At 60.6% G+C, this 11,655-nt stretch overlaps 1 pseudogene; it reads left to right on the top strand.

The window, feature by feature from the left end:
* Window positions 1-402: 402 nt before the first annotated feature.
* On the top strand, window positions 403-4,813 carry LOC123357205 (annotated as a pseudogene).
* The last annotated feature ends 6,842 nt before the right edge of the window (window positions 4,814-11,655 follow it).

Genomic DNA, 11,655 nt, shown 5'->3' with positions numbered 1-11,655 from the left:
GATCTTTGCCTTCCATGATCTCAGCAGTACCTGGGTTATACCTGTGCTGGGGTGGGGGGATGCCTGCTGGGTCTACCATTCTCAGTGCCAACCCAGAACAGCTGGTGTGGTCTGAGCCATGGGATGTATGTGACTCTCATGTGACTGGGGGCTTGGAGCTGAGAGTGTCCGATCACCCAGATCGGAGCTGGGAGGGAGATGATATTGGGACTGGTCTGGGAGCTGGTATCAGCTCAGAAATCCAGGGGCCGGTGCTGTGAGACCTCCTGGAAGTCAGGGCCTCTCTGGTCCATCTCCAGGCTACCCCCATTGCTGCAGAAAATGGGAGAAGCTCCTCACGGTTGCTGGCGAGGCCCACTAACCAGTGCCACCCGTCCTGAGACCTGGCTTCTCTTGCAGGACATGGCTTCCGGTAAGGCTCACATTGGCAAGCCAGCCCCAGGCTTCCACGCCACGGCCGTGGTGGATGGAGCCTTCAAAGAGATCAAACTCTCTGACTACAAAGGTGAGAGAGATGTGCTGAAGGCTCTGCCCTGAGGCACTGGGAGTGGAGCTGCTGGGAGCTCCCCCCACAGCCAGCGTTCCTGCCCTGCTCCCCGCAGCGCCCCCTGCTGGTACTGTATTAGCAGGACATTCTGTGCATCGAGGAATCCTGGGAATACTGGGGCCCTCTACAGGGGATTCTGCCAGAATCTGTCTGCCTGCATGGCGATGGGGAACGGGGTCACCGCCTCTAGGGCAGGGGTGGGCAAACTACAGCCCGGGGGCCACATCTGGCCCTTCAGATGTTTTAATCTAGCCCTCGAGCTCCCACCAGACTTGTCCCGCTCAGCACATGCTGTGGTGCTCCGTGACTCCCAGAAGCAGTGGCATGTCCCCCTCCAGCTCCTATGCGTAGGGGCAGCCGGGGGTTCTGTATGCTGCCCCCGCCCCAAGCGCCAGCTCTGCAGCACCCATTGGCCAGGAACTGCAGCCAATAGGAGCTTTAGAGGCACCACCTGTGGGCCAGGCAGCACGCCACAGCTTCCGGGAGCTGCTTCAGATAAGCACCACCCAGATCCTGCACCCTGCCCTAGCCCTGATCCCCTATCCTGTTCTCTGAGCCCCTCAGTCCAAGCCCAGAGCACAGTCCTGCACCCCAACCCCTTATCCCCAGCCCCACAGCATGCACCCCCAGCTGGAGCCCTCATCCCCCCCGCCCCAGTCTGGAGCCCCCTCCCACACCCTGAACTCCTCATTTCTGGCCCCACCCCAGAGCCCTCACCCTCTCCCACACCCCAACCCCCAATTTTGTCAGCCTTCGTGGCCCACCATACAATTTCCATACCCAGATGTGGTCCTCAGGCCAAAAAGTTTGCCCACCCCTGCCCTGGGGCAGAATTAACCTCCTGTGGGGAGGGGGGACCTTGCAGTTTTGCCCTCCTGCCTCTGGGCGGGCAAGTGTGCAGCACTGTCTCTTTAAAAGATAAATTGGGGAGGGGGACCCTGTGTATAATCCAGTCAGCTGGCTTGTGATTGGCTGAGCCTGGGCTTGAGAGGGACCAATCCCAGCACCTCCTGGGTGAGAAACCAGATCAGCTGGCTTGCAAACAAGGCCTCCAGCGATGCGATTAGGTCCTGGGGGTGGAGGGCGGGGCCACGCACAGGGTCTCTGCCAATGGCTCCACTGCCTGACAGCCCCTCCCGTCACAGCGCCCCCTGCTGACCTGTTATCCCCCTGCCCCCCCCAGGCAAGTACGTGGTGCTGTTCTTCTACCCGCTGGATTTCACCTTCGTCAGCCCCACCGAGATCATCGCCTTCAGCGAGCGCGCTGAGGATTTCCGCAGGCTGCGCTGCGAGGTCCTGGGGGCCTCCGTGGACTCGCACTTCACCCACCTGGCCTGGTGCGTGGGGCAAGGTCTCCCTGCCCCCTAGGCTGGGGGACTGGCAGGGTCAGGGGGCCCATCTCTGATCTGGCCCGGGGGGGGAATAGCTGGCTCGGGGGGGCAGGGAATGAGACATGGTGCGGGGGGGGGGAGGGTCTGGCTATGATCGCAACCCCAGCTAATGCATCAGGAAACCTGGTTTCCATCTGTCACGTGCTGTGGGTCTGTCGCCTTCCGAAGCGTCCCAGGCCGGTGACCGAAATGCCCCCTAGACACCCCCTCTCCTCTCGGCCCGTGATGGGCGTGAGGTCAGGATCTTGCCAGCCCTGCACAACAGGCGCCTGGCCCCACTGGTTGGGGTGTTGGGGGGAAACTGCCTGTCCAGTCCCTGAACCCAGCTGGAGTTGGTACCGGGCCCCTAGGGATGGGGAAGGGCCAGAGGGGTCAGAGCCCCTGGGCACCAGGGGTTGAAACCGCCCCCAGACCAGTTCAGATGCCTCCCGAGCTATCAAAAAGCCCCATGCGCCCTGGTCAGATGGGGGGCCGTGGTGGGGTCCATCCCTCCTGGCTGTGACTAGAATCCAGCAGACGTTACCAGCCGGCCCAGAGGTGTGGGGCGGGCCCCTGCTGGCTTTATCTGGGGCACCCTCTGTGAGAGCAGCCTTATCACCCTCAGCCACTGGGGCCAGCCAGAGACAGGCCTGTAACGGGGGTGGGGAGTGGCCGGCTAATCTGGCACTTGTTTGCAGGGGTGGGGGTGCTCTCCCCCCCCCAGCATGGGGCAGTAGGGCTCTCATCAGCACACACACCCCTCCCCCCAGGGCCTGGGGTGGCATTTTGTGTGCTCCCCACAGGGCGCACGGGAGCTTCTGGTTTCGCTCCCGTCGCGCCGCTGAAGGACCTTCTGCCGACGTGCCGCGGAAAACAGCAGCAGGCAATTGAGCAGCCTGCGGCATTTTGGCGGAGGGTCCTTCTTCGGCGGCGCGACGGGAGCGGAACCGGAAGCTCCCGCGCGCCCCGTGGGGAGCACACAAAATGCTGCCCCCCGAATTCTGCCTAGGGTGCCAGAAACCCTGGCGCCGCTCCTGCCCCCCCTCAGTCTGAGCACCTGGCTCAGATCCTTTGATTTAGTATCTAACCTGGATGTCTGTTGTCTGGTAGTTGGAGCGGGGGGGAGTCTGGCAGGACCAGCTGCTCCTCAGCCCCTGATGCTGCGAGCCAGCAGATGTCTGGCACAGGGTGGGGTGGTGCTGGAGCCCACCGACCTGCTGCAGCCTGGGCTCTGCCCCATGTGCCCCCTGAGTGGGAAATGGTGCCCGACGCTCTGGGGCCAGTCCTGTGGCTGCCTCTAGTGGGGAGCCAGCGCTGGGGGCAGATCTGGATTTGGGGGTCCCCATGGCTGGGATTGGGGGTGTACCCCAGTGTGGGACTAATCCCCTTGTCTCCTGGTAGGGTCAACACCCCGCGGGAGGAGGGGGGGGCTGGGCACCATAAACATCCCCCTGCTGTCGGATCTGACCCACGGCCTGGCCGCCGATTATGGGGTGCTGAAGGAGGATGAGGGACTCGTCTACAGGTGTGTGGGGGTGACTGGTAGCCCTTGTGGGGGGAGCTTCTGGGGTCTGCTCGGGGTGGGGTGGGGGGCAGCACTTGTGCTGAGGCCCCGCTCTGGTCTCCCTATGGCGGGTTTAGGGCCCCACTGGAGTCCTGCTCCCCAACTTCACAGCAGCGCCAGCTACCGTCGAATGAGCCTCCCCCTCCCCCCAGCCAGCGAAGGGTGGGTGCATCTGGCCAGCAGGATGCTGATCGGGGAGCCAGGGGAGTGTGAGAACAGTGAACACCAGGGTGGGTATGTGGGGGGGTCAGGGAGAGATGGAAGGAGCCCCATGGGATGCCAGGCTGTGGGGGGGTCACTCAGGTATCACCACCCTGGAGTCGGTCTCGCTCTGAGTGAGGCTAGAGATCTCCCATCTCTGGCGCTGACGTGCACCCAGAGATTCGGTGGGGGGCTGTTGCTTAGTACTGAGCATGCAGGTGTCAGGTGGGGGTGCCTCACATCCATTAGGGGGAGGCTGCAGGCTCCCAGATCCCACTGGATCCCTACCATGACAGATCTGAGATGTTATCTGGGGGGGGGGGGGCTTGTGCTCCCCCATCCATGGCTTCCATTGAGGTGTGATCCCTCTTCCCCCACAGGGGCCTGTTTATCATTGACGACAAGGGCATCGTGAGGCAGATCACGGTCAATGACCTGCCGGTGGGGCGCTCGGTGGAGGAGGTGCTGCGTCTGGTGCAGGCGTTCCAGTACACGGACACGCATGGGGAAGGTGAGGCTGGGATCTGGGGGGAGCTCTCTGGGCCCTGGGGTGAAGGCTGTGGCCGGGTTAGGGGAATGCAGGGACCAGCTGCAGCAGCGTGTCTAGATTGGGTGAGTGCCCCACAGCTGGGGGGGTGGGGCAACAGGTCTGAGTTTGTTCCCCAGGGACGGGGGGAAGTGAGGGGCTCTCCACGCCAGCTGTTTCGAGCTGGCTGCAGACTCTGCTTATACTGGGGAGTTTCTCTCCAAGGGATAGAGATGCCTCCCCCCACCCCACGCTGGGCAGGAGGGGTGGGCAAGGGCCCCATGCATGGACCTACGGTGCTTGCACCTCCATGCCGCCCTGGGCAGACCTCCAAGCTGGAGAGGAAGTGTTGCCTAGCGGTTAGAACACTAGCCTAGGACTTGGCATCAAAGCGAGGTTTTCCTTGCTCTGCCTCAGTTTCCCCATCTGCAAAGTAAGTGGGGTTGGGGCGGGGAATGCAGAGCAGGGATGTCCTGCTCCCTCCTCTGGTCTCCTAACCCCCCTCCCCTGCTTTCTCCAGTGTGCCCGGCAGGCTGGCAACCCAGCAGTGACACCATCAAGCCCACGGTGAAGGAAGCAAGGAATACTTCGCCAAGCAGCACTGAGCTCGGGGCAGCTGGTGGAGAACCTGGTCTACTGTGAAGGTGCCCCCGCCGCCCCGTGCTCCCCCCCATTGGAAGGGGATATTTGGTGGGAAGCTTGTGACTAAAATAAAAGGGTTTGTTTGAAAAGGAGCTGGTTTGTGTCTGATCCTTCATTTGGTGGGGGTTGGGCAGAGACTGGGTGACCCTGCCGGGCGGGGGGCTGGTCCCCATCCAGCTCCGGAGCCTGGTGCTATGCCCTGTGGATCATCCAACCTCTGACGGGCCCCAGGCTATAGCACCTCACACCACTAGGTGGTGCTGTCAGCTGCATCTCGCTAGCTCCCTGGTGTGCGGCCAGCTCTGGGGAGTCAAATCCCAGTCTCCCAGAACAGCGGGGTCAGCCTGCTCTGGGGGGGGGAGCCGGTTGCAGGGTCTGGGATTCTCTGCTCGGGGGAGACCCCCTGAAGGCTCTTGGCTTCCCTCCCTCCCCCCATCACAGCACAGCTGCCCCCAGGCTGGAAGGAGCCGGGCTTGCTGGTCCCAGAGGATCCTGGCTCAGTGTTGCCAGGTTCTCGGGTGGGGGGGGCTGGGATCCAGCATGGTGGGGGCAGCTGGGTGGGGCATTGAGTGTTGGGCTTGGATGGGGTGGGGGCAGGGAATTAAGCGCAGCTCATAGCAGGAGCTGGGCACAGCTCATCTACCCCCCCCCCGCCCTTAAACCCAGCCCCCTGATGCTGGAGGGGCCGGGGGAGAGACTCTACAGGCATGTCCAGCCTCCGCACCCTATCTGCCTGTTTTGTGACTGCTTGCCTCTTTGCTGAGCGGCGGGGGGGCTGAAAGCGGAGCTTTGTGCACCAGGCCGGGTGTCCCACTCCTCCTGACTCCTTACACTGCTCCCTGTTTCCCTGACAGTGAGGAAGTTCCTAGGCAAAGGCAAAAAAGACTTCCCAGACAAAAGCAAAGAAAACTTCCTGAAGAAATGGGAGAACCCCTCTCAGGTACTGTGTCCCAACCCAGATCTGTCCCCCACCCCCACCCCCGAAGCAAGGCCCCAGGCTGATTACTCTGCAGTCGCCCCCTGGATCTCTTTCCCCATCACTGAGCCCCCTTGCCAAACAGCCTCCAGTGAGGGTCTGGGGTTATTTTTGTTCCTGGGGGGCAGGACTGAGTGTTCTTGGAGCCGGCCCTGCTTACGGGCCAGCTCCAGCAGGTGCCAACCACTGTAATGGTGCCTCTGGGTTTTCCTGGGTGGTGCTAGTGGGTTAACTTTGAGCCCTGGGGGATGTGTAACGTTCCCAAGTGGCCGGATAGGGAAAAAACTGTTATGGGGGGAGTCTCTCCATCTTGCACCTCTGCAAACAATTGTGGGGCTGGAAGAGAGGCTGAGCCATCAGCGGGGCCTTAGCAAGGTGAATTTTAGGCTGCTGGCTAATTCCTTACTGTCCTGGCACGTGCCCTGCTGTGAACAGCTGCCTTCCCCTGCTGGGAGTGTTTCCCCTTTGCTTTGTGCTGCTCAGGACATTGCAGACAGTGGCATAGAGGCGATTTGGCTTGTGGGTCTTAATTCGCGCTTGGGGTTTGTCCAGTGAGTTTCCTCCGTGTCCCGCTTCGGCGCTGTGGGGCGAAGCCAGTTTAGCGCAACTTCTAAGGGGGTGGGGAGCCAAGCGACTTCAGGTGGCTGGTAAAAATTGCACCTGGAGGCAGAGCGTCTTTGCTGAGAGGTGGCCCCGCTCCTGCCAAGGTGGCCTCATCCCAGCTGAGCGGAGTGTAAGATCCCCGTGCTGGAAGCAGAGACCCTGTCGTGTCAGGTGCTTCACAGACACCTAGTGAGACGTGGGCCCTGCCCTGCCATGGTTACAGGACAAGGGGCAGGAGCCGGAACTGAGGCATGAAGCCGAAAGTGACTCACCGAAGGTACCTCACGAGGCCAGCCAGGGACAGAACCCAGGTCCTTAGACCCCAACCTGCTTTCAGCTCTGAAGACTCGCTTGCCAACCGTTGGCTTGCACCATGGTGGTGAATTCTGGGTGCTGGACAAACTGCTTTGGGGTGCAGCTGCCTCTGGGGTGGAGGCTAACAATGGAGGGAGAAAGCGCTTTTCCCCCAGTGACACTAGGGCAAAACTCCCTATTGCTTGGAGCCCTTTGGGGGAGTTCTGTCCACCCCCAGTAGGGCGGCTCTTGTCCGAAAAGACCCCCAAGCAGAGCTATGGGTCCTGCGATGGCTCTGTGCTCTTGTTTGTGGTGTCTGTTCTGTCATGGTAGTGAGAAGACACTGGGTTTTCCTTCTGGGGCTTGGTGCTGTACGGCCACAGAAGGAAAACCCAGTAAAATTCTTGCCAGCCCGTATCTCTTCCCCTCTGACTTAGCTGGCCTCATCCCGCAGCGAAGCCATACATTTCCAGGTCTCTCTCACCTTTGTAGTCGGAGAGTTTGATCTCTTTGAAGGCTCCAAAGTGCGGGCGAGGGGGGGCGCCGCTCGGGGGGGTGGGGACTTGGGCGGCACGCCACGCCGCTCGGGGGGGGACTTGGGCGGGGCACCGCGCTGCGCCGCTCGGGGGCGGGGACTTGGGCGGGTTGGGGTCTTGGGCGCCGCACCGCGCCGCTCGCGGGGGGCGGTGGGCAGTGCGGCGCTCTTCTTTTTTGCTTGGGGCGGCAGAAATCTTGGAGCCGGCCCTGGCTGAAACTATAAAAAGGAGGGACAAGCATCCCAAGGCACACCGCCCCCCCTCTCCCCCCTGTTGCATTCACTGCACCTGACAAGACAAAAGAAGCAGGCACTGGACTCTGGAGGAGGGGTCCTGGACAGAGAGTTTGGTCAGTAATCAGCTGGAGCATGTGATGAGAAGCTTTACTTCAATCTAATATAGTTCATTAAGTTAGGCGTTAGTAAATGTTTTATCTTGCTTTTCTTGAAACCATTTCTGTCTTTTATGGCCAGGGCCGGCTCCAGGCACCAGCCTATCAAGCACGTGCTTGGGGCGGATCCTTGGGAGGGGGCTGCGATCTGGGTTTGGTTTAGTTGTTTTTGGTTTGGGCGGCGCACCGCGCAGCTCGGGGGGCGCGGGGACTTTGGCGGTGCGCCGCGCCGCTCGGGGGGGCGGGGACTTTGGCGGTGCGCCGCGCCGCTCGGGGGGGGGCGGGGACTTGGGCGCCGTGCTGCTCGGGGGGGGGCAGGGCGGCGCTCTTCTTTTTTGCTTGGGGCGGCAGAAATCTTGGAGCCGGCCCTGCGGGCAGGTTCCTTCCTGATGCTCCTAGGACCAGTCTGGCCCAACATCAGGTTTGTTTCCCCCCCCCCTTCCAGAACACGGCCAGTTTGGATCAGTTTGATCGAATCAAGACCCTGGGCATGGGCTCATTTGGGAGGGTGATGCTGGTGAAACACAAAGAGACTGGTGTCACGGAGTGTGCGGAAAACAAGGCCCTACACCCCTGGCTTCCTGCGATTCACCATGACTCTCAGCCAGCCAGTAAAGCAGGTTTATTTAGAGGACAGGAACACAGTCCAAAACAGGTCTTGAAGGCACAGACAATAGGATCCCTCCCAGTTAGGTCCATCTTGGGGCCCCAGGGGCACGACAGCCCCATTGGGGGGTCAGAGCTCTGTCTGGGCTCCCCTCCTTCCCCAGCCAGCTCCTGAAACTCTCTCACTCCTCAGCGTCTCCTCCTCCTCTCCCCCTCCCAGCCTTTGTTCAGCTTCCAGGCCAAAGGTGTCACCTGGCCTCTAACCCCTTCCTGGGTTCTCACGTTACATGCTCAGGTATCCTCCCTCAAGGCCAGTCTCCCATCCCCCAATGCAGATCGTCCTCCCAGGCCAACACTCCCCACTCAGCATTCAAAGACCACATTAAGAACAATCCCAGTTTGTCACAACTGGGAATCACTATGCCATGAAGATCCTGGAGAAACGGAAGGTGAGACGCTGGGGGCTTCCGCGGAGATCTGGCCTGGGGCCATGGAAAACCCAGTGCAGGGGAGGGAATTGGAGCTTAATCCTGCCACGGGATGCAGGAGAGGGGAATGCGTGGGAGGCGCAGCTGATGGTTTATACCAGGCCTGCAAGACAGCCCGATACTCCACACGCCTGCCCTTTGCCCAACCGCCCCATCCCCTCCTTGTGTCGTCAGTGGATTTCCCCCCTCACGCCCCTGAGGGGAGGGCTGTGTTGTCAGCCCCATTGCATTGATGGGGAAACTGAGGCACAGAGAGACATGAGCCTGGTCTGCACACAAAACCTTTGTTGATATGGGTTTGTCACGGGGACATGAGAGAAAAAATCCCCCCCGTAACTGATGCAGCTGTGGTGGCAGAGCCCCTGGGTAGATGTGGTGGCCAGGGGCGGCTCTACTATTTGCGCTGCCCCAAGCACGGCGGCACGCCGCAGGGGGCGCTCTGCCGGTCACCGGTCCCGCGGCTCCGGTGGACCTCCCGCAGGCATGCCTGCAGATGCTACACCGAAGCCGCGGGACCAGCGGACCCTCCGCAGGCACGTCTGCGGGAGGTCCACCAGACCCGTCTGCCGCCCTCCCACTGGGACGCCGCCCCAAGCGCGCGTTTGGTGCGCTGGGGTCTGGAGCCGGCCCTGGTGGTGGCAGAGCCCCTGGGTAGATGCTGGGTAGGCAAAGCAGTCCTTTCACCACTATAGCTTATTTCATCTGGGGTACCGGTGCCAGCTGTGGCAAGAGAAGCTCTGGCAGGTATAAGCTGAGTGTCCGTCAGGAGGCTTTGCTGGTTCACCCGTCCCGTTGCGCCAGCAAACCCTTCGTGGCCGATACTGTTTTATTGGTGTCCAAGCATGTTTGCCCCAATGGCTCGTTGTTTGGCCAGTGAAATAAGCAACAGCGGCAGGCGCGTGTTGATGCCAGGTTTGCCCGTGGCTACGCTGGGGCTTTCACCAGACTAGAAGCGTGGCCAAGCCCCCTCCCCCAACATTGACTTCTCCAGGGCAGAGACACACCCCGAGGGCACCTGGGAGTCTGCAGCTCAGTAAGGACCTGAAGCCGGGGAGTCTTCATCCCAGGCTGGTGCATGAATCGCTGGGCCGCTGTCCCTCTGCCACAACAGGAGTGGCTCTGGCAAAGGGATCTCCCTCACTAGGGGCTCGCTATGGCTCTGCCAGGCTGGTCTGGTCCAACAGCACATCTTAGGGGCGTGGTATGGGGCACGCTGGCCTGGCTGCGAGCGGTTGGCACCAGGGTCTGATCTCTGCTCCCCTCGCCCCCCAGGTGTACTCCCTGGACAGGCCACAGACCTTCCACATCTGGTTCAGCCCCTACCACTCCTTGGAAAAGAACAAGGAGCTGGAGATGCTGGCAGAGCAGATTGCCACGTTGTGTGAAACCCTGGAGGAGTATCCAGCCATCTGCTACCGGAAGTGAGTGTGCCTGGGGGGGAGGGGTACCCAGCTATCCCCTATAGGCAGGGGTGGCGAGTTATATGGGCTCATGGTGCCTGGGCTCCACCAATATTCAGGGCCCTGGTTTCTGTCTCCCAGCCCTGCCTGCCGCCCCCGTGTACCTCCTCCGGAGCATCCCTGCCTGTGCTCCACTCCATGCTGTGCTCCCTCACCGTCCGCCGGCACTGCTGGCTACAAGGGAGCAGCACTAGGGGCAGGCTGAGGTGACTGCTGTGCCTGCGGAGGGAGGAGGGGAGGATGCATATGGTGTCATCCCCCCAGGCAGGTGACTCTGAGTTGACTGGGGGCGGGGCAGGGGAGGACTTATCCTGGCTGGATCTCCAGGGAGGGGGTAGGGGGGAGGTTTGGGTAAGTGCAGGGGCGGCTCTAGACATTTCGCTGCCCCAAGCACGGCGGCACGCCGTGGGAGGCGCTCTGCCGGTCGCCAGTCCCGCGGCTCCGGTGGACCTCCCGCAGCCATGCCTGCAGAGGGTCCGCTGGTCCCGCATCTCCACCGTGCCTGCGGGAGGTCCACCGGAGCCGCCTGCCACCCTCCTTGCGACCGGCAGAGCGCCCCCCGTGGCATGCCGCCCCAAGCACGCGCTTGGTGTGCTGGGGTCTGGGGCCACCCCTGCTGGAGAGGTTTTTTGCCTAAACTCTAGGCTTTTAGATCTTTGCCCTCATGTGTAATGAACAAAAATCTTGTTTCTCCCCCTCGGACATAGAGTCGATTCCATCTCTGTTCCCACCCTAAACTAGGCAATGGCAGAATCAATAGCAGTAGACAGAGAGAATCCAAGGGAAAAGGAAGATGGTTGGTTATTTATTTGTCTAGCTTGTTGCCACAGTATTCAGCCAAGAAAGGCTTGAAAAAACAGACTCTGAGGAAAAGACAAGAAGACAGAATGACTGACACTTGGAGGCATCCAGTTCTTAGGAGGCCTATGGCTAAGGGCTACCTGGATAAAAATAGCCCTGTAGTCATTCCCAGTGAGTCTGGAGCCTGGGCTCTGAGACCCACCCTCTTGCCAGGTTTCAGAGCCTGGGCTGCAGCCCGAGCAGGAACAGCTACACTTTTAGCCTCCTAGTGCAAGCCCCTCAGGCCCAGGTTGACCTCACTGCTGTGGGTTTTTTTTCTGTGTAGATGTACCCTTTAAGACTAGGAGGAGGGAGGGAGAAATCTATAGTGTCTTTGGGATCCACTATTTATATGCCTTATTCTGGAGCCCAGTGCGTTAGGGCTAGATGAAAAGAGCACTCCACAAATCTTCTAACAAGTCTGGTGAAAGGCCTCAAGACAGGAAACCCTTGCAGCAGAACTGCCATGTTTGCACAGAGTTTTGAAGATGTGAAGGGCTAGGCACTTGCACACTGTATTTAAAGCACTTGCATATTTTGTACTTGTGGTTGTTTATGAACTCTGTATTCTTTGAGGCAAACTGTCAGATTTGGCTGCTTAAATAAATCAC

Source organism: Mauremys mutica, unplaced genomic scaffold, assembly GCF_020497125.1.
Source record: "Mauremys mutica isolate MM-2020 ecotype Southern unplaced genomic scaffold, ASM2049712v1 000383F_np12_subseq_1:169594_obj, whole genome shotgun sequence".
In the NCBI taxonomy this organism is placed as follows: Eukaryota; Metazoa; Chordata; order Testudines; family Geoemydidae; genus Mauremys; species Mauremys mutica.
The sequence above is the reverse complement of the archived record's forward strand: the minus strand, read 5'-3'. Positions and strand labels throughout refer to the sequence as shown.